We start from the raw sequence: 23256 nt of genomic DNA on the forward strand, positions 1-23256 counted from the left end.
CAGCTATTTACACTGGATCCGGTGTAAATAGCTGCTGGATCATAATTACAGTAAACTAGTAAATACAGTAAAGGAAAAACTTGAGACTGAAAGGTTTTAACAGTCATCCAAATGACTGAGCATAAACATTGCTACAGTAACATACTAGCTACTATGTTGTTGACATTAGCTAGCTTGACCTTCAAAATGGCGGACACCGGGGCGTCACATGACCCTGTGACGTCAGGTGAGGAATCTAGTCTTCTATGTAAATCTATTGGCCCTTTTCTACTACCCTTTTTCAGCTCACTTCAGCCCGACACGGCTCGCGTTTCGACTATCTAAGAACAGCACGACTCAGCTCGCTTCAGCCCTGCTCAGCCCCCAAAACTCGCACGGTTTTGGAGTAGGGCTGGAGCGAGCCAAACCGAGCTGAGTGAGGCTAGGGGCGTGAGGAGACACTCCCCTGTGCACTGATTGGTGAGGAGGAGTGTCCTCACACTCCCACACACGCCCCGCGAGCACGCTGGGATCTGTAAACACCGTAAACCCGGAAGAAGGAGAATTACGAGAATTATGAAGCCTTATGCGCCTCGTCTCATCTATACGCTCTTGCCAGTATCTGTTGGCGTTGTCGGTGACAACAAGCCACAGCACCAAGACCAGCAACACTAACGACTCCATGTCCTCCATGTTTATTGTTTACTCTCTGGGTTGTGAGACTACTGCTTAAAAGGTCACTGATGTCACTGTTTGCGCCGCCTAACGACATCACCTGACGTCCACCCACTTTCGCTAACTCCACCCAATGTGTCCACCCACTTCCAGCCAGCACGGTTCAGCGCGATTGTAGTCGAAATGCAACGCCAACAGCCCCGCTCAGCTCGACTCAGCACGGCACGGCTCAGCCCAACTCAGCCGCGTTGGTAGTGGAAAAGCGGCATATGTGTACCGTAAGGGTTGGGATAGGCATAGGCGTCCTCCATCCTAAAACTCCAGTCCAGGTGGTGGCGGTAACGCGTCCAGTAGCTGCGTCTCCAACCGCTAGAAAACACTGGAGAAGAAAAAAAAGCTGCTGCTCGCCTGAATAGCTTTAGCCCCTCGATTTATAAAAATAAAAGCATGTTATTGTGTTTGGCTCTGAGGATTTAAAACCCTGAGGTAAGTTCAACTGAAGGTGTGTGGTCGAATTCCAATACATCTCCACTTTACTGTATTAGTGAACTCCGTTCAGTTTGAAATAATGCCGTGTGCACTCTCGGTAGTGCACTACTTATCCACTCAGGAGAGATCTGTAGTTTGGTTAACCTGTTTAGTTGTATATTGAAAGTATTTAAATAATCTTCACTTAAAGTTAATTTCCATCACGTTATTATTATTATTATTAATTTTTTTTTGCTAAATTGCGACTTCCTCTCAATTCCAACTTTTATTTCTCGGCTTGATTTCTTACAAACTTTTTTTTTTTCCCTCGGTTTTTTTTTTAAATATAAACCAATCAGGCAGCATCATCCCTTCTGCAGTATGTTAAGCCGGAAGCTTTACACATTGAAAATGGATGAAATCATAGCGGACTATTTTAGGCATGTTTTCCCAAACCTGGAGATCTCGTTACTGGAAGAATCGTTCGGTGTTGAGCTCTAATGCCGCTTTTCCACTACCAACGCGGCTGAGCGGGGCTGTTGGAGTTGCATTTCGACTACAACCGCGCTGAACCGTGCTGGCTGGAAGTGGGTGGACACATTGGGTGGAGTTAGCAAAAGTGGGTGGACGTCAGGTGATGTCGTTATGCGGCGCAAACAGTGACATCAGTGACCTTTTAAGCGGTAGTTTCACGACCCGGATAGTAAACAATAAACATGGAGGACATGGAGCCATTAGTGTTGCTGGTCTTGGTTCTGTGGCTTGTTGTCACCGACAACGCCAACAGATACTGGCAAGAGCGTATAGATGAGGCGAGGTGCATAAGGCTTCATAATTCTCGTAATTCGTAATTCTTCTTCTTCCGGGTTTACGGTGTTTACAGATCCCAGCGTGCTCGCGGGGCGTGTGTGGGAGTGTGAGGACACTCCTCCTCACCAATCAGTGCACGGGGAGTGTCTCCTCACGCCCCTAGCCTCACTCAACTCGGTTTGGCTCGCTTCAGCCCCACTCCAAAACCGTGCGAGTTTTGGGGGCTGAGCAGGGCTGAAGCGAGCTGAGTCGTGCTGTTCTTATGGCCCTTTTCCACTACCCTTTTTCAGCTCACTTCAGCTCGCTTCAGCTCACTTCAGCCCAACACGGCTCGCATTTTGACTATCTAAGAACAGCACGACTCAGCTCGCTTCAGCCCTGCTCAGCCCCCAAAACTCGCACGGTTTTGGAGTGGGGCTGAAGCGAGCCAAACCGAGTTGAGTGAGGCTAGGGGCGTGAGTAGACACTCCCCTGTGCACTGATTGGTGAGGAGGCGTGTCCTCACACGCCCAGACACGCCCCGCAAGCACGCTGGGATCTGTAAACACCGTAAACCCGGAAGAAGGAGAATTACGAGAATTATGAAGCCTTATGCGCCTCGCCTCATCTATACGCTCTTGCCAGTATCTGTTGGCGTTGTCGGCGACAACAAGCCACAGCACCAAGACCAGCAACACTAACGACTCCATGTCCTCCATGTTTATTGTTTACTCTCCGGGTTGTGAGACTACTGCTTAAAAGGTCACTGATGTCACTGTTTGCGCCGCCTAACGACATCACCTGACGTCCACCCACTTTCGCTAACTCCACCCAATGTGTCTACCCACTTCCAGCCAGCACGGTTCAGCGCGGTTGTAGTCAAAATGCAACTCCAACAGCCCCGCTCAGCTCGACTCAGCCCAACTCAGCCGCGTTGGTAGTGGAAAAGCGGCATTAGATAGTCGAAATGCGAGCCGTGTCGGGCTGAAGTGAGCTGAAAAAGGGTAGTGGAAAAGGGCCATAAGCCTCTTATCCCTGGAGAGAGAGGGAGAACTGTGTCTAACAGTTAGCTCTGGCAGCAATGAAACCTGTTACTTCAACTCAAAGCTAAAGGCCCAACTCACAAAGCTCTGCGTCCTGTTTTTGCTTTGGTTTTATTCTTAAAGTTGTGACCAGAAGTGATTTGTATCTCCGCTACCTTGATACTTCTATCAGGCTGTTGGTGTGCTCGCTGCTATTCTTCATCTGCCATGCTGTCTTCTGTTCACAAAAAAAGTTACACCTCTAAGAAGTGTAGATTGTTCACTGAGGGTCATCCTAATCATGTCATAACTGATCATGATTTAGCTGAGTTCATGTGGAGAAAGAAAGATTGGAAAGCATTTGTTATTACCTCTATCAAGGAGGTTGTGTTTTCGGTACAGTTTTTTGTCCAATAAATTGACTTGATTTGTAGAATGCTTTTAACAATAGCCATTGTTGCAAACAAGTTTGACAGAAAAATACAGATTTTAAATATATTACTTAATAAATGTATCCTTGATGAGCAAGTCTGAGGTGACAGTGGCAAGGAAAAACTCCTTGAGATGACCTCGAAAGGGAACCCATCTTTATTTGGATGATTACCGATTGCATGATTATAAATAACTCCCTTCTATAAGTGTGTCCGATATGGTCAAAAAATGCAATTGTATAACCAGGAAACTCATTAGAGTTTTAACATGAAGTTTTTGTTGATGTTATCAACTGTTCATTGATGGAGACTTGATTGTAAAACGGTTCATGATAACTGCAGTCCTAAATTATATATTTAGATTGCCCATATGGGGCCATCTTCCACAGGGAGAGAAGTAACAAGAACCTCAGCTAGAAGTAGGGCATCAGAATGGATAAGGTGCTGTACATATGGGCCATCCTTTCAGGTGCAAAGTGATGAGAACTCCAGCTAGACGTAAGGCATCAGGATGGACCAGGCAGGTCCAAAGAGCAGGAGAGGTCCGCATCACTGGTATCTCAGGAGTGACATGTAACTCGACAGAGAGAGAAACACAGATTGTTAGGTTTGTCCATTGTCACCTAATTGTTAAGAAAACGGTGTATATTGTGTTCCAAGTGCAAGCAGGAAGTCTGGCAAGACCAACTATAACTGCAACGTGAAAAGGGAGAGCCAGAAAGTAACACCGACATGAGGGAGCCCTGGGACATAAAGCAGCAGCCACTACACTGTCAACAAACCCGAATGAATGTGAGAGTGGTGGTGATGGGGGGTGGGGAGACAGCATCCATACATCTCAGTTTACCAAAACAGACTATGTCTGAGGATCTTCCAGATCTACTCCTTTACCTAATAAAAAAAAAAGTGTGTATAGTAACAAACAAAAGGCTTGACTAAACAGGTATGTTTTCAGTCAAGATGTAAACATTAAGACTGTCTTTCTGAGTCCTAAATATTACTTGGAAGGCTGTGCTATAACTGGGGCTTAGTAAGAAAAGGCTCTGCCCCTTGATGGAGCCTTCACTATATGAGGTGTCAAGAGACTGCAAACACCTTTTGATCTAAGTAGGCGTGGTGAGTCATAAAGGACCAGAAGTTCGCTCAGGTACTGTGGCATGAGACCATTCAGTGCTTTAAAGGTCAATCGTAGTATTTTATAATCAATGTGAAATTTGATTGGGAGCCAGTGCAATGTGGATAAGATAGGGGTGATATGGTCATATCTCCTAGTTCTTGTAAGGACTCTTGTTGCTGCATTTTGAACTAACTGGAACTTGTTTATGCACTTATTGGAACATCCAGACGGTAAGCCATTACAATAATGCAACCTAAAGGGAACAAATCCATGAACTAGTTTTTCTGCATCATGTAAAGACATTGTTTCTTAGGAATATTTCTGAGATGAAATAAAGCCATCTTTGTAATGTTATCGAAATGAGTTTCAAATAAAAGGCTGGAGTCAAAGATCATCCCAAGGTCTTACTGCTGCACATGAAAAAACAGAAAGGCCATCCAGAGTTACTGTGTAATTAGAAAACCTACTTCAAGCTGCATGTGGTCCTAGTACAGGTACATCTGTCTTGTCAGAGTTAAGTAAAAGAAAGTTAATAAGCATCCAGTGTATGTCTTTTACACATTCATCAGTTTTATTAAGCTTTTTTTTCTCTCATCTGGCTTTGTAAAAGCATACAACTGTGTGTCATCAGCATAACAGTGGAAGCTAATATCATGCTTGATATCATGCTACATTACCCAGAGGTAACATGTAAAAAGAAAAAAGCAGTGGGCTTAAGACGGAACCTTGTGGAACACCTTAGTATGCATAGAAAAATTGCCATTTACATCAACTAACTGGCAGTGATCAATTAAATTGCTGTCATCAAGTCAACTTTATTGTCAAATATGCTATACATGCTCGACATACAGCACAGATGAAATTTCAGTCCACTCTGACCCATGGTACAAACAGGCAATGCAATAAATAAAAATAGAATAACTGAAATAAACAATATAAACAGTATAAACACTCTAGATAAGAAATAGACATAGACTAAACACTCACAGGTGTATATACACACACACATAAATTGGAGCAAAGGGACAAAATAAACAGTCAAGGGCACTTGAGGTATAGCAGGTAAACATGAAATAAGCAGTATAAACAATAAACTAATAGCTGTTAAGGTGAGGTAATGCGGAATAGTGCAAATGAGCGAGGTAAAGTGAAATGTGCAGTCCCTGAGTTCAGTGTGCGAATGAATGGATGTTGAGTGTGTGTGTGTTGGGGGGGGGGGAACCTGTGAGGGTGACATGATGTCAGATGCTGAATGGGGGGGGGGCGGGGGTGTGCGGGCAGAATCTGTGGCAGGGGCAGAGGGGGGAGGAGGGGCAGAACAGGGAGGGAGTTGAGCCTCCTGATCGCCTGGTGAAAGAAACTGTCCTTGAGCCTGCTGGTTTTGGCTCAAAGACTCCGCAGTCTCCTCCCTGACGGCAGCAGGATGAAGAGGCTGTGAGATGGGTGGGTGGGGTCACCTGCAATCCTGATGGCTTTGCAGGTGAGGCGGGAGTTATAGATATCCATAAGAGAAGGGATAGAGACACCAATGATCCTCTCAGCTACTCTCACGATGCGCTGCAGAGTCTTGCAGCAGGACATGGTGCAGGTGCCATACCACACTGTGATGCAGCTGGTCAGGATGTTCTCGATGGTGCCTCTGTAGAATGTGTGCATGATGGGGGCCGGGGCTCTTGCTGTCCTCAGTTTGCGGAGGAAGTACAGACGCTGTTGGGCTTTTTTGGCCAGTGATGCGGTGTTGTTGCTCCAGGACAGGTCTTCAGAGATGTGCACACCCAGAAACTTGGTGCTGCTCACCCTCTCCACTGCAGCACCGTCGATAGTTAGTGGAGCATGCTGGGTGTGCGCTCTTCTGAAGTCCACAACAATCTCCTTCGTTTTCTCGACATTCAGGTGGAAATTGTCCTTGCACCACATGGCCAGGCGGCTCACCTCACTCCTGTAGATTGTCTCATCGCCATTGTTGATGAGACCCACCACAGTCATGCTGTCTGCAACTTAATGAAGAGGTTGGAGCTGGATGTTGGTGTGCAGTTGTGGGTCAGCAGAGTGAAGAGGAGGGGGCTCAGCACCAGGGCTCTACACTAACTTTTTTTTTTCGGGAGCACATGTGCTCCTAAGTTTAAAAATTTTAGGAGCACAGGGAAAAAAATCGGGGCACAAGTAGGTTTTCATTTTAAAGGTTTATTGCAGCGCAAACCTTAGACACACCAACACATAAAACGCAAAATTCAATTGAGAATGAATGAATGAACGAATGAATAAAATGAATAACGAACAACTGAATGAATGAACAAACAGTAGCTAAACAGAGAGCAGAGCTCAGCAGAGCTAATATCATCATCAAGGACGGCTCCCACCCTGGCTCTGAGCTCTTTGACTTGCTGCCCTCAGGCAGGCATTACAGGTGCAGCAAAGCAAGGACCAACAGACTCAAAAACAGTTTTCCCCCCACAGGCCATAACCACGTTGAACAATTAGCATTTTTCACATTACATCACTTGCAGGGGAACTCATATCCGTTTTCAGCCTTTTGAATGGAAGAAGTAGTATACGGCGGCAACATATGTTAACAAAACTGTGTCATTCACAGATAAGATTGATAATAATATTGCGCATTACGTATTGTTAGCGACCATTCCAGTCACCTATCTGTCTTGTTTTGGAAAGGAAGTTTACTGACTTTCTATGGTTGCTACTTGTTAGCCAGCAGATTAGCATGCCGCCTCTTCTTCCATTCAAAAGGCTGAAAACGGATGTGAGGTTCTTCTGTAAGTGACGTAATGTGAAAAAGGCTAATTGCATGCACTGACTGATGCCACTTCTGGCAGGTGCAACAATGCACCAACAAGGACCTAAAAGGACAATATTCTCACACTTACCTGATACAGTGCAATACTTATTACAGTGCAACCTCACAGAGCAACTTTTTAGTTTTTATAGCTTTTGTATATTTTATATTTATATTTCTACACTTTTACATTCATACCCAATACAGTGCAATACCAAATACAGTGCAATATCCTGAGTTTTGTAGCTGAACTGAGTTTCTATAACTAATGTGCAATTAACATCTGCAACTCAACACGCCCAGTTGTGTATATATATTCTTTGTTTTTCTGCTGTGTTGTGACATGCACCATCTGTATATTATTTGTTTTTCTGCTGTGTTGTATGTTCCCATCTAAATGTTTGTACTGGGGTGTGTGCTTTCCATCTCATTATATAATTTTCCCGCACTTTCTCCCATCGTTCTAGCTTTCTTCACTACACTTTCTTCCTCGTCCGTTCTTTTATTCTTGTTTCCACCATCATTGCTTTTAAAAAACGCCGTTATTCTCTGCATAGCGAATATATTTCTCAGTTCGGTCTGAACCAGCTCTCAGTTATCTCTCAGTTGAATGATCTGATGAATCCCTAAAAAGCACTTTTCCCACCTAATGCCACACCCACAACATACAACCGTGGGAAAGAGGGTCAATCACAGAAAGATGAGTAGAAAACGGGAAATGTTACGGGGGATATTTATTGTGATAGTAGGCTATTGTAGCGTCAGCACAAAAGCACCAGACTCAACTTTAACTGAAAGTGTTATTCAGTAGCCTAAACTTATTCAAGCTACAGACCGAGATGAATAAAAATGCTGAAATCTCATGTCCCGGTAAAATGCACTAGCATGGCAGAACGGCAAAAAAAAATGTAACTTTTTCACCCCCCCGGGTACCGTGGGAACCACCACAGTGCAAGACAGAGGCAATGCATGCAACTACAGACAGGGAGCAAGGCGCAGGCAGAAAACACACAACAATACAGGCCGTTACTCGTTACACTGCCATGAGGCTACAAGCATGTGTCTCTCTGAGAGGGAGCAGCCCCTCCCTCGTGTGTGTGTGTGTGTGTGTGTGTGTGAGAGAGCGAGCAGCCCCTCCCCCATCCGCGCGCAGAGACAGTGTCACACAGAAAGTGAAGGATTTTCTCAGTGCTCCCTCCAAACAACGGGGATTTACACGAAAACGGAAGGAGATATTCACAAAATTCTTTCACATTGAGCACTACAAGGCTCTGATGAACACATTTGATGTAATTTTCTTGTCTCTAGTGTAAAAAATATTAGGTAGGCTATCCAGCGCTGGATTTACATACTTTGCAGTTTAACGTTTGATACATTTTAGAATGTTAAACTCGTCGCGTCTGTGCTCAGTGCTTTCCTAAATTGTCGGCCGCAAGAAGCCCTCGCACGAATGCGCGTTTTTTTTTTTCGTCGTTCGCATGCCAAAAAATTCGCTCACAAATGCGAGTGAAATGTGCGCACTGTAGAGCCCTGCTCAGCACACATCCTTGGGGGGGCCCCCGTGTTCAATGTGATGATGCTGGAGGAGTTGCTGCTGACCCGTACAGCCTATGGTCTCCCCATCAGGAAGTCCAGCAGCCAGTTGCACAGGGAGGTGTTGAGTCCCAGCTGGTCCAGTTTATGAATGAGCTGCTGAAGAATGATTGTGTTGAATGCTGAGCTGAAGTCTATGAACAGCATTCTGACGTACGAGTCTTTTGTCTCCAGGTGGGTGAGGGCTAAGTGGAGGGCAGTGGAGATGGTATCATCGGTCGAACTGTTGGACTGATATGCAAACTGGAAAGGGTCCAGGGCGGGGGGGAGGGCAGACTTGATATGCCGCATGACTAGCCGCTCGAAGCACTTCATGAGGATGGGAGTGAGTGTGACCAGGCAGTAGTCATTGAAGCAGGAGGGAGACTGCTTCTTTGGGACTGGGATGATGGTGGTGGCTTTGAGGCACGTGGGGACAACAGCCTGGCTCAACGAGATGTTGAAGATGTCTGTAAAGACATCTGTGAGCTCCTCGGCACAGTCTCTTAGGACACGACCAGGAATGTTATCAGGACCCGGGGCTTTCTGTGCATTTGTCGTCCTGAGAGCTCTCCTCATGGTGTCTGGGGACAGCGTCAACACCTAGTCGCCGGGAGGTGGTGGGGTCTTCTGTGCCGTGGTGCTGTTGTCTGCCTCAAAGCGAGTGAAGAAGTCGTTCAACTGATTCAGCAGAGAGGTGGAGTTGTCACAGGTCTGTAGCGAGGGCTTGTAGTCTGTGATGGTCTGAATCCCCCGCCACAGGTTCCTGGTGTTTCTGCTGTCGTTGAAGTAGTCAGCAATGTTCCTGGAATACTGTCTATTGGCCACCCTGATGCCTCGTGACAGGTTGGCCCTAGCTGTCCTCAGGCCCACCTCATCCCAAGCTCTGAAGGTGGTGTTCCGAGCCCTCAGGAGCCTGTGGACTTCCCCATCAGCCATGGCTTCTGATTGGCCCGAATGGAGATGGTTCATAGTTAGTTGCCGGAGTCCCTACTTGTACTCGGTGAAATATGTATACCGTTTCTACTGATTGAGGTGACCATTGGGCATACCTAACAACGTGTTGGTCCTGAGATTGAGATGCTGACCTCTTCTGCTCCTCGGACCTGCCTGATCCATCCTGGTGCCCTGTGTCTGGTTGGAGTCTCATCGCATCGCTCCTGTGGAGGACGGACCCATGTGGCAGGGTTCTGTACTAACTTTTTTTTTTTTTTCAGGAGCACACGTGCTCCTAAGTTAAAAATTTTAGGAGCACAGGGAAAAAAATGGGGGCACAAGTACAAGTAGGTTTTCATTTTAAAGGTTTATTGCAGCGCAAACCTTAGACACACCAACACATAAAACTCAAAATTCAATTGAGAGTGAATGAATGAACAAACAAATGAATAATGAACAACTGAATGAATGAACAAACAATAGCTAAACAGAGAGCAGAGCTCAGCAGAGCTAACAGCATCAAGGACAGCTCCCACCCTGGCTCTGAGTTCTTTGACTTGCTGCCCTCAGGCAGGCGTTACAGGTGCATCAAAGCAAGGACCAACAGACTCAAACAGTTTTTTTCCCCACAGGCCATAACCACATTGAACAGTTAGCCTTTTTCACATTACGTCACTTGCAGGGGAACTCGTATCTGTTTTCAGCCTTTTGAATGGAAGAAGAGGTATATGGCGGCAACGTATGTTAACAAAACTGTGTCATTCACAGATAAGATTGATAATAATATTGCGCATTGTTGTTTATCATTACGTATTGTTAGCGACCATTCCAGTCACCTATCTGCCTTATTTTGGAAAGGAAGTTTACTGACTTTCTATGGTTGCTACTTGTTAGCCAGCAGATTAGCATGCCGCCTCTTCTTCCATTCAAAAGGCTGAAAACGGATGTGAGGTTCTTCTGCAAGTGACGTAATGTGAAAAAGGCTAATTACATGCACTGACTGATGCCATTTCTGGCAGGTGCAACAATGCACCAACAAGGACCTAAAAGGACAATATTCTCACACTTACCTGATACAGTGCAATACTTATTACAGTGCAACCTCACAGAGCAACTTTTTAGTTTTTATAGCTTTTGTATATTTTATATTTATATTTCTACACTTTTACATTCATACCCAATACAATGCAATACCAAATACAGTGCAATATCTTGAGTTTTGTAGCTGAACTGAGTTTCTATAACTAATGTGCAGTTAACATCTGCAACTCAACACGCCCAGTTGTGTGTGTGTGTGTGTGTGTATATATATATCTATATATATATATTTGTTTTTCTGCTGTGTTGTGACATGCACCATTTGTATATACTGTATATTATTTGTTTTTCTGCTGTGTTGTATGTTCCCATCTAAATGTTTGCACTGGGGTGTGTGCTTTCCATCTCATTATATAATTTTCCCGCACCTTCTCCCGTCGTTCTAGCTTTCTTCACTACACTTTCTTCCTCGTCCATTCTTTTATTCTTGTTTCCACCATCATTGCTTTTAAAAAACGCCGTTAACCAGCTGTCAGTTATCTCTCAGTTGAATGATCTGATGAATCCCTAAAAAGCACTTTTCCCACCTAATGCCACACCCACAACACACCGGCGCGGGAACCGGGGGTGCGGGGGGTGCGGCAGCACCCCCTGGTGGTGGACCCTCAAAACTGACATGAACATAAAACAAAACTTACGTGAAAATATATTTGTTTATTTATTTGTTTTCCTTTGGCTCTGCTGATTTTATATGTCATGTTTTAGATGTAGGATGATGAGGGCTACATTTTAGTTATTTAAAAAAGGATTTAATTAAAACTTATAACTTAATATGTAGCCTAGTGGACCATCAGAATTTTTTTTTGTCGTGATGTTGACGTTCAGCTTTTCAGCGCGCGAAATTACAACAGGAAGCGAGTACGAGTCGACCGTTTGTAGAGAAATACAATGTTGGCACATTTCCAGCTTGGTATCTGCGTTGGGTGTGTTAAACCGTGTGGATTTAAGTGGAATAATTGCGAGAAGTCATATGATCAAGACAGCGTTTTAAGGTAAGGCCATTTACCTGTGTCGCGTTCACTTGAGCCTATTTGGTATGCCTTGAACAAGTGCAGGTGTTGCTAGCATCGTGCTTTGAAGTTGACTCAGATGTAACTACAGTCTTAAAAAATGTTCGTTTAAAACAGTGTGTCCATGCTCATCATGTTTTACTTTTACTTTTCTTAATGGAGAGTGTGAAATACCGCTGCATCACTTTTATGAGTGATTTTTGCAATATAACACTAAGTTAGTGTCAATAACCCATAGTAGTAGGATGAATGGGTTCATGGATTTCGGTCTGTTGATTGAGAGAACCATGGTGTTTGTGTTGTTCCAGCGAGAGTGTTGTTCTGTTTCGTGTGTGTGTGCGCATGCGTGCGACTAACTACTGTATTTGAAATGCACACTCGCTTGACTGGATCTGGGTATGTAAGGCTGTAATCGGGTGGAATCTGCGTCTCCTTCAGTTTATCTAGAGCAGATGTAAAACCTGCGACTGTTAAACCACAGCTGTGCGCTTCTGCTTCTAAAATAACCTGTCCTTTGTAATCGTGTTAACTGAGAATTGTCATTGACAGACAGGCTTCAGATTCTTCCGTCATCACTCAAAAAAAAAAAAACGTCGTTTTTACGGATTAGGCCTATAAGTAGTAGGCAGTTTAACGAAATATTGCAATTGCAAGCTTAAAAGGATTTCGGACGCCTGATTGGTTAAAATGCAGGAAATTGCATCTAAGAAATACAACATTTTCTGGGGGAGGACCCCCAGACCCCCCTTCAAAAAAATGGCCCAGGTCACATCACAGCACCCCCTGCCGACAATGTCTTCCCGCGCCGCTGCCACAACATACAAACGTGGGAAAGAGGGGCAATCACAGAAAGATGTGGCAGAACGGCAAAAAAAATGTAACTTTTTCACACACACATGGGAACCACCGCAGGTGCAAGACGGGCAATGCACGCAACTACAGACAGGGATCAAGGCGCAGGCAGAACACACACACACATACACACAACACTGAACACACACACTTTGATACATTTTAGAATGTTAAACTCGTCGCGTCTGTGCTCAATGCTTTCCTAAATTGTCGGCCGCAAGAAGCCCTCGCACGAATGCGCGTTTTTTTTTTCGTCGTTCGCATGCCGAAAAATTCGCTCACAAATGCGAGTGAAACGTGCGCACTGTAGAGCCCTGCCATGTGGACAGTTGAAAGTCACACCTGGTGGACGCTCTGGACTCTTACAGTAATTCTTTTATGGCTGAGGATACAGTTGACTTGCTAACTTTAGGACTGCAGTTGTCATGAACAGTTTTGCACTCAAGTTTCCATCAATGAAGAGTTTATAACATCAACGAAACTGACTCCATGTTAAAACTGTTAATGTTATAATCTTGTTGTCTGTTGTTGCCCAAATGAGGATGGGTTCCCTTTTGAGTCTGGTTCCTCTCCAGGTTTCTTCCTCATGTCTTCTGAGGGTGTTTTTCCTTGCCACCGTCACCACAGGCTTGCTCTTTGGGGATAGATTGGGGATAAAATTAGCTCAGGTTTTAAGTCATTCAAATTCTGTAAAGCTGCTTTGCAACGATGCTTATTGTTAAAAGCGCTATACAAATAAACTTGAGCCAGGAGATGGCCGTTTCCTTAACTCCCAGAACATTTTTTAGTCTATCTAGGATGATTTAATGGTGTCAAAGGCTGCATTAAGGTCAGACAGTACAAGCAGGGAGACACAGCCCTGATTAGATGCCAACAGTAGGTCATTTACTACTGTAACCAGTGCTATGATGAGGTCTAAATTCTGATTGATACATTTCATGGACGTTATTCCTATGTAGATATGAGCATACATGCTGTGCAACAGCTTTTTCTAGGATCTTGGAGATAACAGGGAGGTTTGACATTGGTCTATAGTTGGATAGCTGATGGAGGTTGAGATCAGGACTTTTAATCAAGGGTCTGACAGCTGTTAGTTTAAAGAATTTAGGTACACAGCCACTGCTAAGAGTAATTTATTTTTAGAAGAGGTTTGATTGCTTCTGGTGTTATGTTAAGAATCGTGTTAAGGGATCTAGTACACAAGATGAAGATTTTGATGAGGAAATTTGTGAAATTAGTTCAAACTCTCTAAAGGGAGTAAAACATTCATTGCTCTTATGTAGTTATATTGTTCTCTACATGGATACTTATCAAATTGTCTAGGTTGATATTTTTGCTTGATATTTTCAATTGTGCTATTGAAAAAAAATAATGAACTCTTCACTACTATATATTGAAGGTGTGCATGTGTCTGTCGTGGTCTTTTTTTTTTTTTTTCCTAGTTCATTTTGCAAAAGTATTACATCATAAGCTGGGATTATGTTTATCTTCTATTACAGTAGAGAGAAACATTGATCGACCAGCATTAAGAGCTTGTCTATATTGTTCAAGACCCTCTCCTTCCATGTTAATTGGAATACTGTCAACTTTGTTTGACATCATTTTCTAATTTTATGTTTTAAGCTGCATGTGTGATCATTATACAGTGGTGCTTGAAAGTTTGTGAACCCTTTAGAATTTTCTATATTTCTGCATAAATATAACCTAAAACAACATCAGACAAGTCCTAAAAGTAGAAACATCAAACAAGTCCTAAAAGTAGATAAAGAGAACTCCATACATGTCAAGTTATATGGTTTCCCTGTATTTTTTACGGAAAATGCAATTTTTTGGCTAATACAGCGTACACTGATTTTCATATGGGAAAATTATATTTTATATCAGATTTTCTTTTCTGTTACTCCGAAAAAATTTTCTTAGCATCCACCATTCATTTTTTTCAAACACGCATGCCCAATGAAACGGAACGATTTTCGATTTATGTGGTTTTATAGTTGCACGTGTTTTTTTCAGTCATTTAAGTACATCGGCTCTGACTGCCCACACTTCTGTGACGGCTGCAGAAGTTATGTTCTGCCAATTTCTCATGGAACACAACATCCCCCCCCCCCGACTGTGGCAGACCATTTTTCGCAGCTAGTGAAAAAAATGTTTCCCGATTCAAAGACTGCACAAGTAAAGCATTTTTTTTTTAAGTCTTTACTGTTTGCATGTAGGAAGGCTTCCTCCATTATGATGATTTAGGGAGGTGATAGTGGGAGTCGCCGTTTATACAACGGCAACTCTAGTTACCCGGCGACTTGTGGTTTTGCTTCCCTAAACATTTTAATTGCTGATAAACATTATATGTAGACACATATGACTAACCCCCGTTACTACCATCAGTCGTCAGTAAACTGTTAAAGTATTGAATGAAGAGTAATGGTGGTAACGACCATTGGTAACCTATCTCTAAAATGTGTAGTAGGGGATGGAAACAATTTAACACCATCTGCATGTTTGCCGTGCTCTGATTTTCTTTTATTGACCAGTAAAATAATAGATGTACATTGGGGAAAGGTCTTTGATGGAAAAACTGCTCTGGGTGTTGCCAGGTTTCCAATGCCGAAACAACTTTTTTACTGCTTTGCTGTGCCTCCCACGTAGCAATGTAGATAGTGAGAGGGCTTTTTCATTGGTTAGGAAAATTCATACTGAGTACAGAAAAAATATGGCTGCAGACACATTAACTGCATATCTGCAAATTAAAATGAACTGCGATGAGGAGCTACCGTACAACTGCTACCCAAGCAGTGATGATATAGCTAGTGCCAAATCTGCAACATCTTTGTATAACAAAGAACACTTCAAAAATGAGTAAGATTTAAATTCTTGTCATAAATTACTGGGAAGATTTTCAATTTAGGGGCGGCACGGTGGTGTAGTGGTTAGTGCTGTCGCCGCACAACAAGAAGGTCTGGGTTCGAGCCCTGTGGCCGGCGAGGGCCTTTCTGTGCGGAGTTTGCATGTTCTCTCCGTGTCTGCATGGGTTTCCTCCGGGTGCTCCGGTTTCCCCCACAGTCCAAAGACATGCAGGTTAGGTTAACTCGGCGTTTCTCAAAGTGTGGGGCGTGCCCCACTAGTGGGACGCAGAGGTTTGCAGGTGGGGCGCATGAAATCGGAAGATTTATTATTTATGTATTTATTTATTTTGCATTCTTTATTTATGCCTTTCTGTTTTGCTTGTAAGTTACACTCGCTCAAAATGTGTTCAGTTATTGTCCTTGCTAAACGTATTAAAGAACATTACATGGGAAACATCTGCATTTGACAAGTGCGGACAAGACAACATATTTTCTTTTAGGTTGGCAAGTACCAAATGCCAACCTAAAAGAAAATATGTTGAGTCCTACCTTGGCTTAGGATTCACGGTAGCTGAGGTAGGTGATGAGGAGCGACCTTTATGTGTATTATGCCTGCGGCAACTGGCAGCTGACAGTATGTGGCCTAACAAACTGTGCAGACACTTGGAGACTGCACACCCCACTCACATTGATAAACCCGTAGCTTTTTTCGAACGAAAACTTGCGGAATACCGGCAGCAGGAAAAGGGAATGGTGAAAAACTGCGTCAGTTAATAGCAGGGCACAGATGGCTTCATACAAAGTGGCATACCATATCGCCCAGTCCAAAAAGACACATACAATAGCTGAGCAACTCATTCTCCCTGCTGCTATTGATATGGTATCAGTTATGATTGATGAGAAAAGCGCTTCCAAATTAAAATCAATCCCCCTGTCAAACGACACCGTTGCGAGACGAATTTCCAACATTCCTAATGACATCGAATCCCAACTCATTGAACAACTGCAAGAAAGTCGCTTTGCTTTACAAGTGGACGAAGCAACAGACAGCAGTAAAACGTGCCTCTTCATTGCTTATGTCTGTTTTGTAAACGAGCTGTCACTAAATGAGGATTTGCTCTTTTGCAAACCTGGACCATCAAGAGCCACGGCAGAGGAGCTGTTCAAGATTATGGACAACTACTTCAAAGAACAAGGGCTGAGGTGGGAAAATTGCTTGGGGTTCTGTTCTGATGGAGCACAGACAATGGCAGGAAAAAGGAAGGGACTCCAGGCATTGATCAAAAGGGCCGCACCAGATGCACAGTGGACACAATGCATTCTACACAGGGGAGCGCTGGCCTCCAGACACCTCAGCCCCAAATTAAACGAGGTGTTGACAGCAGTTGTGGATGTGGTCAATTTTATCAAAACAAGACCCTTGAAAGCGCGACTCTTCTCCGCTATTTGTGAGGAGATGGGAGCGGACCATACCGCTGTGCTGTTTCACAGCAAAGTGAGGTGGCTCTCCCGAGGCAAAGTCTTGTCACGCGTCTTTGAGCTTCGAACGGAGATCCGGGTGTTTTTAGAAGAAGAGCGCATGTATGAGGCAGCGGCCAAATTTGGCGATGAACTGTTTCTGATGAAACTGGCTTACCTCAGCGATGTATTTGCAAAGTTGAATGAATTCAATTTTCGGCTTCAGGGAAAAGACAAGCACCTACCTCACCTGGCTGACAAGATCACTGCTTTTATCCAAAAGCTGGAGGTATGGGGGAAGCGCGCCGATCAAGGACATACCGAAGTCTTCGAAAATCTCACTGAAGTCGCAGAGCGCATCGATTCTGGTGCCACCGCAGTGATCCCGTGTATACAGCAGCACATCATGGCATTGGGAGGATTCTTTAAAAAATACTTTCCCAACAGTGCTACACAATATGACTGGATAGTGGACCCATTTCATGCTGCAGGTATCTATCTGTCTGTCTGTCTGTCTGTCTGTCTGTCTTGTTAATGTGCAATGGCAAATAAAGTTTTTCATTTCTTTCTGCAGCACCAGCTGATTTTAGCTCTGCTAACTGATTGAAATGACCTCTGACTCCACCCTGAGGTTAAGATTTACATCTCAGGCACTCAGTCAATTTTGGCTGGAAGTTGAAAGCCAGTACCCACTCATTGGGCAGAGAGCTGTGGGCATTCTTCTTCCCTTTGCCACATCTCTGTGAGATTTGGTTTTTCAGCAGTTGCTTCGCTAAAAACAAAGTACAGATCTCAGCTTGACATTGAGCATGACTTGAGAGTGGCAGTTTCAAGCATTCAACCCCGTTTTGAAAAAATCTGTAGCACAAAACAGGCCCATTGCAGTCACTAATGCTGTGAAGGCAGTCATTTGTTCAGCTGCCTCTGCCCTGCCACTTCAAAAAGTGACAAACTTAAGCACAATTTATTTAATTTGCCCATTTTCTATATAATTTATTTTTAAACATTGTTCTTAATGTTGCTGGTGTTGAGAGAACTAGATAGAAATTTGTTACTTAAATAAATTTTGAAAAATTGTGAACTTGAGTTATTTTTAACATTTTTATTTTGAACATATTGAATGTATCTGATGTTATACAATAGAAATTGCTACAAATTGATACCTCAATAAATTGAAAAATATGAAGTTTTTTTTTTTTACCATTTTGTTGGTGTGATATGGGACAAGTGGGGCGCAGAAAAATCCCCTTCTTCTGAGGTGGGGAATGATAGAAAAAGTTTGAGAAGCACTGGGTTAACTGGTGACTCTAAATTGACCGTAGGTGTGAATGTGAGTGTGAATGGTTGTCTGTGTCTATGTGTCAGCCCTGTGATGACCTGGCGACTTGTCCAGGGTGTACCCCGCCTTTCGCCCGTAGTCAGCTGGGATAGGCTCCAGCTTGCCTGCGACCCTGTAGAACAGGATAAAGCGGCTAGAGATAATGAGATGAGATGAGATGAGATTTTCAATTTAACTTCATAATTTATTAATATTTTCACTTATTATGTAAACAAGATATACTTGATGTGGTTCAGTCATCTTTAGTTGGATCCAACACTGCTTGCGGTGTCAACACTTTTTTTTTTTCTCAAATGAAACTTTTACTAACCTTCATTTACTGTTTGACATCAGGCCATCCTTAAAAAAAAAATCCGTTTCCTGTCCACTGGGTGAGCAAAAAAATTTTCAGTCGGGAGGGAGGGATTTTAAATTGTTTTAATATATATATGGATGGATAAGAAATCGCAATGCTGTGTTTGCTTTTTCCAGGGATTAAAGTATTCCGGCCCCCTGCCGGATTTCCGGCTTGCAGCGCTTGACTGCGGGCAAAAATATATACAGTATTAGGAGGAAAAAAACGTGCGATAACCCCATGGCTTTCGAGTGTGTTCGTTCTCTGCCAATGATAGGAAAGAAGTGCAACTTTCCGGTTCTGAAACTAACAGTATTGGCCAATCAGAAATAAAACGGGGTGGGTCTTAACACAATGTGCCTCGAGCAACTTCAGAGTAGAGAGAGCGGCATTTCATGGAGTGGGGACGATGCAGTATATGAAGCCAGGGGAAAATACCCTCGCCATAGATAAAGGTCTGAAGAATAAATGGCGCTGGGCATGGCTGGAGGAGATTGGACGAGATGGCAAGCCATTTAGCAGTTGGTGTAGGAAGTTGAGGGAGCCAGGCGCTTGCTTCTGCACGCTGTGCTCCAAGAAGCTCATCCAGCGGCAAAAAGATTCTTCCTAGACATGAGTCAGACCCTGCTCACAGAGCAGCTGTAAGTTAAAAGTTATTGAAATGTTGAAATTGTTGAATTATTTGAATTATTAAAACTGTTTAAAAAGTAAACCACTGTCCTTTTAATGTACCCTAAATTAAATGGTTACAAAGATTTTATTTTTCCAATGCTAGACTGAATTTCACATATCCTTGTAACAGTTCACTTTGTGATTGTAGGTCAATTTGTAACCTGCTAAGGACAAAGCTTAGCAGCAAAACTTGATATCAAAAGAAATCCTAAATGCTACATGTAGCATATTTTGGTGAGGTGCACTTTTGCCATCTACTGGCCGTTTTTGGTATTGCATTTTCAAAAGTCAAACTTAGTCTGCAATCATTCATGCAATCTTTTTGACCCTGTGAATGTATTCATGTCGCATATTACGACCCCTGCAACCACATAAAACACATATATATGCCTATATTGTGTGCCAACTCTTCCAACCGACCGGCCATATAGAGTCGCTTGCATGAGTCTAAAAAGTTCAGGCTCAGGATTTTTTTTTTTTTTTGCTTTAATCCCTGTTTTTCTTTCAGTACTTTTTTATTACAAAAGCAGACACATTTAATAAAATGACAGTTTAATCAACTGAAACTTGTACAAAAACTTTAAGTTAGCATTTTAAATGCTGACTGCAACATTTGCAAAACTTTTTACAAAGGTACTTAAAATGTCCGACACATGGACTTTTTGTAGTTCTAAATCGAGCGTTAGGCCGAGTTCGGATGAAATTACACTATTGAAGTGATCACTGAATGATTTGTTTTTCTGAATCTTTACTATTTTGTTGTTCGCTAGAATACCATTTTGCGATTTCACACTTAAGCAAATGTTTGAAAACTCCGGATCTCCTTCCTTCATGGTGGCTGCAATTTTTTTTGTGCCGCACGGCGCATGCGCAGAGCTGATTCGATTCTATATTCTGCGCGGAATGCAGGGCTTTCCACAAGCGCCGGCTGCCGGCCATACAGCCGACTACACAATTAAGTCCAGCCGGCTACTTTAATGACTATTATTTTTGTAGCCCACAGGCTCTTAATTTTCGATTTTAATAAAATTAAATGTTTATCTAATGGACTGACAATAATGTCAAACTGAACCGCACTCATTTAAGTTGTGATTCGCGCTGTTTGTACCGATAATGACCACAAATTCCCCGCCGACTTCGTTGATCAAGGGAGAGTAACTCATCCGCGGCCCCGACATGCGGTGTGTGTGCGCGCGCACTCGGCGGAGGCAGTAGTGTGTCGGGGCCGTCGGAGGGAACAGAAGCAGAGATGACGCTTATTTTGTCTCCGGTAAACCAGTCTTCTCTCGTTCAATTACATGCTGGCATCAAAAGACACCGTTGGTTGTAAATGAAACCAAACTGAGTCGTTGGAGTGTATTTTCATACACAAATGGAGAAATGTTCGCTGAGTGTTTAATTGTGTAGCCACCACTGCAGACCGTTGTCGTTCTTAATTCATAGCATGCTCAGTTGCGTGAATGTGTCATGCACCGAAAATAAGAGATTTACAAGTCAGGAACGCCTCATGATGCAATACGCAAGAAAAGAAAGAAGATTTACTGCCATTTTACTTTTGTATTTGAGTAAAGTGAATAAATAAATGGTCTGTTGAAAATACATTTAATCTTGGGAACTGCGTGCACAGGAGTTTTTGTGTTTACTCCCCCCCCCCCCAGCTGGCTACTTATTTGTCATGGCTGGCTAGTATGAGCCTTAGTGGAAAGCCCTGGGAATGCGTAAATGTCAAGTTCGATTTTAGATTTACGAACCCGAAAAAAATGTCGAAAAACCGGTGTTAAAAAAAAAAAAATTCAACCGCACAAATAGCACTCACCCGGCTGGTGGACCGCAAACAGAACATTTTTTAATAATGGCCTGGTTTATATAGAATTTATTACATATAACCTACTATTTTTATTAACTTACCTACTTAGTACTGCTGTTATATTTCAAGTAATTTTCTTTGGTGGAATGTAATATTGTAGGTGATGTCAACACTTGTCAAATAGAACTTTGCGTAATTTTTATGAACACTTTTTTAATACGTTTTATTTGCAAAATTTATCAATAATTCTGGTATTGCAGATACAATGTATGTTAAATAATTAAGTTTATAGTTCAGTCATTCTCTTTCGTAGATAATTGTTTACTTGACTACATATAGTCCTTTTTTAATTCAGTTGTTTTGTCTGGGATCTAAAATTTCTTTTTATTCAGTACATGCTTATTTGATCCCTTTAACTTGATGCAGTGTGATAAATATGCGTATTACAATAGGAGTGTATAATGTGGAATAAAACAATGGGTGCTTTGGATTATATATTGGATTTTTTTTTTCTCGTGTATGAGCTCATGGGTGTATGTAAGGGAAAAGTACAGATTTTGTAAGGGTATGGGTAACTAAAGCTTGACGTATGTAACCCAGTTAAACAAATGAGACAAATATTATACTTGATCATTTATTTATTGAGGAAAATGATCCAATATTACATATCTGTGAGTGGCAAAAGTATGTGAACCTTTGCTTTCAGTATCTGGTGTGACACCCCCCAGCAATAACTGCCAACTAAATGTTTCCGGTAACTGTTGATCAGTACTACATACCAGCTTGGAGGAATTTTAGCCCATTCCTCCGTACAGACCAGCTTCAACTCTGGGATGTTGGTGGGTTTCCTCACATGAACTGCTCGCTTCAGGTCCTTCCACAACATTTCAATTGGATTAAAGGAGATTGGGTATCTCCTTCATTTTTAAATTAATTTCTGAGTGGATAGTATCTCCACCCTTGACTCATGCACCTGTATGCGTGTGTGTTCCCTGCTTCAGATGGGTTAAATGCAGAGAGGAATTTCACAAGTGTGTGATGAATAAAGTCCTCCCTCCCGTTATGAGGGAAACCTACAGTGAGGCAGGTGAGGGTGTGGTCTGAGTGGGCTATGGAGGCACGACAGGACCGTTTTGAGTGCACGGACTGGGACATGTTCAAGGAAGCTGCCACTTATAATGATCGGACCAACATATGCCGCTTTTCCACTACCAACGCGGCGGAGTTGGGCTGAGCCGTGCCGTGCTGAGTTGGGCTGAGTCGAGCTGAGTGGGGCTGTTGGAGTTGCATTTCGACTACAACCACGCTGAACCGTGCTGGCTGGAAGTGGGTAGACACATTGGGTGGAGTTAGCGAAAGTGGGTGGACATCACGTGATGTCGTTAGGCGGCGCAAACAGTGACATCAGTGATCTTTTAAGCGGTAGTCTCACGACTCGGATAGTAAACAATAAACATGGAGGACATGGAGCCGTTAGTGTTGCTGGTCTTGGTTCTGTGGCTTGTTGTCACCGACAACGCCAACAGATACTGGCAAGAGCGTATAGATGAGGCGAGGCGCATAAGGCTTCAGAAATTCTCGTAATTCGTAATTCTTCTTCTTCCGGGTTTACGGTGTTTACAGATCCCAGCGTGCTCGCGGGGCGTGTGTGGGCGTGTGAGGACACCTCCTCCTCACCAATCAATGCACAGGGGAGTGTCTCCTCACGCCCCAAGCCCCACTCGGCTCGGCTTGGCTCGCTTCAGCCCTACTCCAAAACCGTGTGAGTTTTGGGGGCTGAGCAGGGCTGAAGCGAGCTGAGTCGTGCTGTTCTGAGATAGTCGAAACGCGAGCCATGTGAGCTGAAGCGAGCTGAAAAAGGGTAGTGGAAAAGGGCCAATAGATGAGGATACTATGTCTGTGTCAGCCTACATCAACAAATGCACAGAGGATGTCGGCGACAAAAAGATCATCACCACTCGAGCCAACCAAAAACCCTGGATGACTTATGAAGTATGCTAAAGGCACGGAACTCCGCCTTCAAGTCTGGTGAGGAGAAGGCACTGAGAACAGTGAGAGCAAAC

At 43.3% G+C, this 23256-nt stretch overlaps 2 protein-coding genes across 3 annotated transcripts in view; both read left to right on the top strand.

Moving 5' to 3' along the window:
* LOC132867674 (zinc finger protein 585A-like) overlaps positions 1-23256 on the top strand; it is a 1308017-nt gene that overhangs the window by 1183071 nt on the left and 101690 nt on the right. The window lies entirely within an intron of this gene.
* The window catches only part of LOC132867720 (histone-lysine N-methyltransferase PRDM7-like), a 122531-nt gene continuing 100272 nt past the window's right edge, over positions 998-23256 (top strand). The window contains exon 1 of one of the 2 annotated variants that reach the window (XM_060900731.1): positions 998-1140. The gene's annotated coding sequence lies outside the window, so the exon portion shown is untranslated. The remainder of the gene's footprint in view (positions 1141-23256) is intronic. The other variant, XM_060900732.1, reaches the window with a different exon arrangement.

This window comes from Neoarius graeffei, chromosome 19, assembly GCF_027579695.1.
Source record: "Neoarius graeffei isolate fNeoGra1 chromosome 19, fNeoGra1.pri, whole genome shotgun sequence".
Classification (NCBI taxonomy): Eukaryota; Metazoa; Chordata; class Actinopteri; order Siluriformes; family Ariidae; genus Neoarius; species Neoarius graeffei.